At 35.6% G+C, this 6,127-nt stretch overlaps 1 long non-coding RNA gene across 1 annotated transcript; it reads left to right on the top strand.

The window, feature by feature from the left end:
- The first annotated feature begins 1,604 nt into the window (after positions 1-1,604).
- On the top strand, positions 1,605-2,592 carry LOC131929813 (uncharacterized). Its single transcript, XR_009384002.1, has 3 exons — positions 1,605-1,757; positions 2,191-2,236; positions 2,396-2,592. It is a non-coding gene; the product is annotated as an uncharacterized LOC131929813 (long non-coding RNA).
- The last annotated feature ends 3,535 nt before the right edge of the window (positions 2,593-6,127 follow it).

The following is a 6,127-nucleotide window of genomic DNA, read 5'->3' as shown; positions in this document are numbered from 1 at the left end:
GCCTCTCCAGTTTTTGTACAAATAGTAATAGTACTATTATTTCATTTTCAAAACTCATAAAAAAAATTACACTTTTAAGGTTAGTTTTAAGGTAATACATAGGTATAGAGTTGAAGTTAGAATCAGTATTCTATCTTGGTGGATGAGGGGTTAGGGTTGGGGGGGGGGGGGGGTAATTCCCCAGGGTAATTTTCAGGTGGGGGGTAATTGATAGGGGGTAATTGCTCCGGGGGTGAAATACGGTGGGGGGGATGTCCGTGGGGTAATGTCCTGTAGCCTATATGGATAGATGATGCGGAAACTGACCTACTGAAGCTTAGAATAAAGACACGGGAGAAGAAGATACAGAGTGGAAGTTGTTGAAGCAGGCTAAAACAGACCATCAGGGGATAGGATGGAATGATGCATGTTAACAATAATAATAATAATAAACCAACTAAGAAAACTATTGATAAATGAAATTTAACACCGTTTAATCAACTAACTAACGATGCGAAGATATTAAATGTTCTTACATCGGCTCATAAAATAACGATGACAAATAATGCATATGTAACTTAAAATGCATGGTGATATGTAGCAAAGGGACGGATTCAAAATACATTTTAACAAGGCACTTTTAATCTGCAAAGATACATTTTGAAAAAAAAAACGCACCCTCCCCTAACTACGCCTCTGATGCTTGTTTTCAGCAGCTTCAGTGTGCTCTGTTTAAACCAGCATCAATAGGAACACAAACAAATAAGGTACAAGCAGCCAGGAGACCTTTGATAATGATATCAGTGAAACCTAGATACTAAGAAGAAAACATTGAATGCACGTGTTAGAAAAAAAGTTTAGGAAGTAAATTGTTGCCTATACCTTGTGACCAACATAATGTGTAAAATATGTACAGTAAAATATGTACAGAGAAATATGTACAATGGCCAGTACAATATGGCCAGTACAATGCGACCGTTATACAGTTGTCAATACAATATGGCAAGTACAATACAACCGTTAGACAGTTGTCACAACAATATAGCCAGTACCATACGATCGTTATGCAGTTGTCAATACAATATGGCAAGTACAATGCGGCCATTATACAGTTGCCAATACAATATAGCCAGTACAATACGGCCGATATCAAATAGCCTATACAATAAGGCCCGTACTATGTAGCCGTTATACAGTTGTTAATACATTATGGAGAGATCAATTAGGTGGTTATACATCGAACAATACCAGTGCGTCTTCAAGACTTTTCTCAGGGGGAGGGGGGGCACTTGAAATTTTAGGGGGGGGGGGGATTTAAAGTTTCCAGGGAAGTGGGGCGGACACCGGTAAAAGTACATATTTTCTATATACATTTTATTCCGACGTAGCCAGATCAATTTGGCCGTTATTCAGAAGCAAATAAAATATAGCCAGAACAATACGGTGTTACACATCAGACAGTGTGGCCAAATCAATGTGGCCGTTAGTTAAGGGCCAAGCTAATTGAAAATGGCCCACAAGGATGCGGCTAATAAAATGTAGCTTGTATAAAACAGCCAGTAGGCGTACATCGTCTAATCCTAAAATTTCTATTTAATCAATTTTAATTAAAATACTGATTACTCGCCCCACAACGTTAAGCACATCGCCATTTGAGAAGAAACCAGACAAGACACGACAACACTTTACTAGAACAATCAACAGGTCCAACAAGATGAAAACTGCTGTTGTGGTCATCACAGTTTTGGTCATTATGGCCTTTCTTCTGATTGATAGAGGTAAGTGTTAGTAATTTTACAGGAGCGTTCAGTATGTTTTGTTGAAAAAAGTACTGCATGAAAAAGCTTGTTATTTTAATAGTATGCCATATATATATATATATATATATATATATATATATATATATATATATATATATATATATATATATATATGTATGTATATTTATACAACATTTAAAAAGTAATCTTAATACAAGAACAACAAAAAAAACGAGAAAAACTGGCTATTTCAGAATTAAAAAAAAAATACGTCTATTAAAAATATAAGATGGTGTTTTATTTCTTAACCACTCCACCCCCCCCCCCCCCCCCCCCGCCCCATTCAGCTGTGTAATATAAAATTGGACTGTAAGATCATATAAATTAATTAAAGAAAAAGTTCAAGATTAAGTTTAATGCTTTGTACTATTTTTACTTTTCTTCTCAACAGGAGATTCAATTCGGCGATGGTGTGATTACGATTGGCCATACTGTCGGTAAGTAAATAATTATTAATCACTCCTGCTCAAGTTTGTCAGTTAAGCGTACAACTGCCTCCGTGGTTTATTATTATTATGTTTTTTTTTTTTTTTTTTTTACTTTACTAATCTCATTTTATTCCTTCAATCTAAACCCTATTTTAAAACAATTTTCAGAACTCTGCTCTGCAACCCGGTGTTTCGCCCGTGGGATTGTGGAATAGTCTCTAAGTGATGATTTAATCTCACACAGCAAGTCAGCCCTATCCTACAATTCAATGCTTTCAATTATGGAGGATGGAATATTTTTGGAATGATGCTTTAAAGTAAATAACACTTATTCTAGGTTAATATGATTAACTTGGTAATAAAGCATTTTTTTCCAAATTCAAAATCAATTACATTGGTATTTTTTATTGATTTTTTTATTTCGATACATTAAAAATGTTGCGTTAAAACTTACTTTTAACATAATAGCCTTATGTTCTTACTTGATAAATAGGTAACTATGTTCAATTAGGTAAAACCCGATCGATAAGTTCAGTTACTCTAACATCGATCAATGCAAGGTGGACAGTTCAATATCGCCAGTTGATTGTGATCATTTGGCAAGTATAACGTGAGTGAAAGGTCATTTTAATGTTGTGATGTGGGAGGTATAATGTGATCATTTGACAGGTATAGCATTGTCACGTCGCTAGTAAAAAAAGGTAGTGTGGTCAGTTGATTTTTTTTAAAACATCGATATTTTTTTCCAAAATCTTGTCTGAACTCTGTCAAAATAGAGTATTTTAATCCAGGGGCGTAGCGAGAGGGGGGGGGGGCGGGGGGGTGCGGATCGCACCGGGTGACACCATTTAGGGGGGTGACACCAAGGCAAAAAATAGCAAAATATATAGAGAAAAACTCGAGGGGGGGTGCAAATCGAAAGTTTGAGGGGGGGGGGGGTGCAAATCAAAAACTCAAGGGGGGGTGCAAATCAAAAGTTTGAGGGGGGGGGGGTGCAAATCGAAAATTTGAAAGTTTGTCCCTGGGAAGGGTCTCTATGCCTCTGGGGAGGGGTGACACCATTAAGTGCCGCACCGGGTTACACCCGACCTCGCTACGCCACTGTTTTAATCAACTCCTATTTCAATCTATTAAAACATTTTTTTTTATAAAACGCGAAATAACGTCTAAAATTCATTTTCTAACATTGCTTTTTTATAATGCAAAAGTGTGACGTCGCACCATCTGACCCCCCCCCCCCCCTCTCCCCTTCATCACACACCGTCACACAATTACGGACCCCCCTCCCCCTCCCCCCCTCCCTCCCTGGTTTTAAAGAGCCACTAACATTTTTCTTATTTCAAATATTTTATTTTTTTATTAAGATTATTAGTATTTGTTCAAGGAGCTGGAGAGCCGCATCCTGATATCAAAAGAGCCGCATGCGGCTCGCGAGCCGCAGGTTGCCGACCCCTGCTCTAGGTAATACATTGTCATTTCTGGTTATTTCTGTATCACTAATAATAATGAAATGAATTAAATAATTTTTTATCTGTCCGTCACTTATAGTGACAAACATCTCTCTAACAAACGATAGAAGAATAACCATACACCAGAACAAACACCAGACATCCACACTACATTACATTCAATTACATAGACACACACATAGATATCATAATAGCCATACCAGGCAGAAAACAAGGCTACCAACAATGCTATATTACACAACACTGGACAAACCAATGCAGTTAGCCACACTTCATCCCACCTCAACAGGTAATCGCAACAGCATGGCTTACAACATGACATGCAAGCACGTCACTACTTCACAGCGCAAGCTTCAAACTTAGCAGCATAACAGCAACGACAGCTAACAACAGCACACAACAACAAGACACCACTAATCCCAAATGACGCACAACCGCAGATTGCTGTTTAAACAGAAACACCAGAAAGAATGAAGACAGTCCAGCCACGGTACAAGAAAGAAAAATAAGATCAACCAAAACAACATTAGACACCACTGCAACAACTCCACCAAACACTAAACAATTCAATCAATAACACACGTCTACCATCGCATAAACCCAAGACCCTATACATTTAACTCATAGAAAATACAAGAGCTGCGGATACTGCTTCTACAGTTTAATACTGTCAGCGAGAGTGCAACACATACACAAACAACCCACACAGAAAGCACGAAATGGCCAGACTGTAATAATTTGATCAAGAGATGACAGACAATCAAACACCACGTTGTGAAACACCCAGACAATTCTGATTTACAGGGCGGATACAACAATACCAACAATATACACAACACAATATATAGAACAACACGTCAATGAATGGCACATTGACATTTTTTTGGTACTGACAACAACTTCGTTCACATTGATATCTTCTACATTCTTAACCCAGCCAAAACAGTAAATTATATGATTATAAGCAGAAAACAGAACATCAGCAGGCAATTATCTAAAAGAAACTGATCCAAATTCAGACATTCCCATTATTCGCCTACTTTCAATTATTTTTTGCTGCTTCTATTTAAACAAACTTTTTTAAAATCAAAATTGCTGAAATGTAATGATTGAAGTCTATAATTAGCCTACCTTAATGGAACAAAAAATTGAAATTTGTTACGTCTCAAAAACATAGATTAAACTTTTAAATTAAATGTTTTTTTATTCAGCAACTGTTGTAATTGAATAAAAACAATTGTAATCAATAAAAACATAAATAGATAATAAAACAAAATAGTTTTAAAATGTATATTAAACATAAAAAATATAATTCCAATTAAGGAACTTTGAGTTCCCTTATTTCAAAATCTAAAATTCAAAATTCGTGTTCAAAAGAATTAACTTACTATCAGCTAAAATGTGCTAATGTAACAGGACAGGATGAACCTGAATATGTCTGTTGTCCAGCTACTACCACTAGTACTACTAATTTTATTTGGGCAGAAGTACATGAAGGTACAACACAAATCAACTTTCGTTTTATTCGCCATGAATCCCATGGCGTAAACACTGAAAAAATTACATCCGAGTTAACTGAGCTAGATTGTCTGCTCACTTTATTGAATGACCAGATCATTGAGCCATTATTAGCTAATATCAATGAGTATGCTAGGGAAAATTAGTATTTCCTCAGCTCATGTATTCAGTCTACTATACATTTCAACAAGTAACGAGACCAGAGTTGTTGAAATGTTTTGCTGTGTTGATATCTATGGGCCTCAACCCTAGGCCTTCAATGTTATCGTGGGGACAAGAAGATGGTGCATTTTGTTATTTAGATTTTAACGAAGTTTTTATATAAGCTCCGCTTCTACGATCCTTCTTTAAGCTTTGATATTTTAGCACTTATGACAAAAATATTTTAAATTCTAAATTTAGATAAAGTTGTTGATAAAAAAACAAATTGTATTAAGCAATAATACTTATTATTATACAATATACTAAAGAAATGATTAATGTGTTTTCATTTGAAGATTACAATTAAATGTGTAGACTTTTACAGATCTATATTAATAGTGTAATTATTTCCCCAACAATCACAACAAAACCAACACAATGAGCTGAGTCCACTGATGTATTAACCTCCCCCCCCCCCTCTCCCCAGCATTTTGTATCTAAAATAGTAATTAACGCAAGGTAATTAGATAATTAGATTGATTAACCCAACAGCAAATATCTATTCAACAATAAGACGCATTTATAATACATGTAGATTGGAATCCATAATAAATCGTTAACTATATTTGTTTTTTTTTTCAAATTAATCATTACATTACACTTGAAAAAAAATTACATCGTACATCTATAAAATAAGGTATTCAACATTTAAGAGTTAAATTTAGTTCTGGAACTCACATTAGGAGGTCTGCAGAGAGCCCAACACAAAAAA

The sequence above is a fragment of the Physella acuta genome, unplaced genomic scaffold (genome assembly GCF_028476545.2).
Source record: "Physella acuta isolate Inbredline_101_S28 unplaced genomic scaffold, ASM2847654v3 ptg000096l, whole genome shotgun sequence".
Taxonomy (NCBI): domain Eukaryota; kingdom Metazoa; phylum Mollusca; class Gastropoda; family Physidae; genus Physella; species Physella acuta.
The sequence above is the reverse complement of the archived record's forward strand: the minus strand, read 5'-3'. Positions and strand labels throughout refer to the sequence as shown.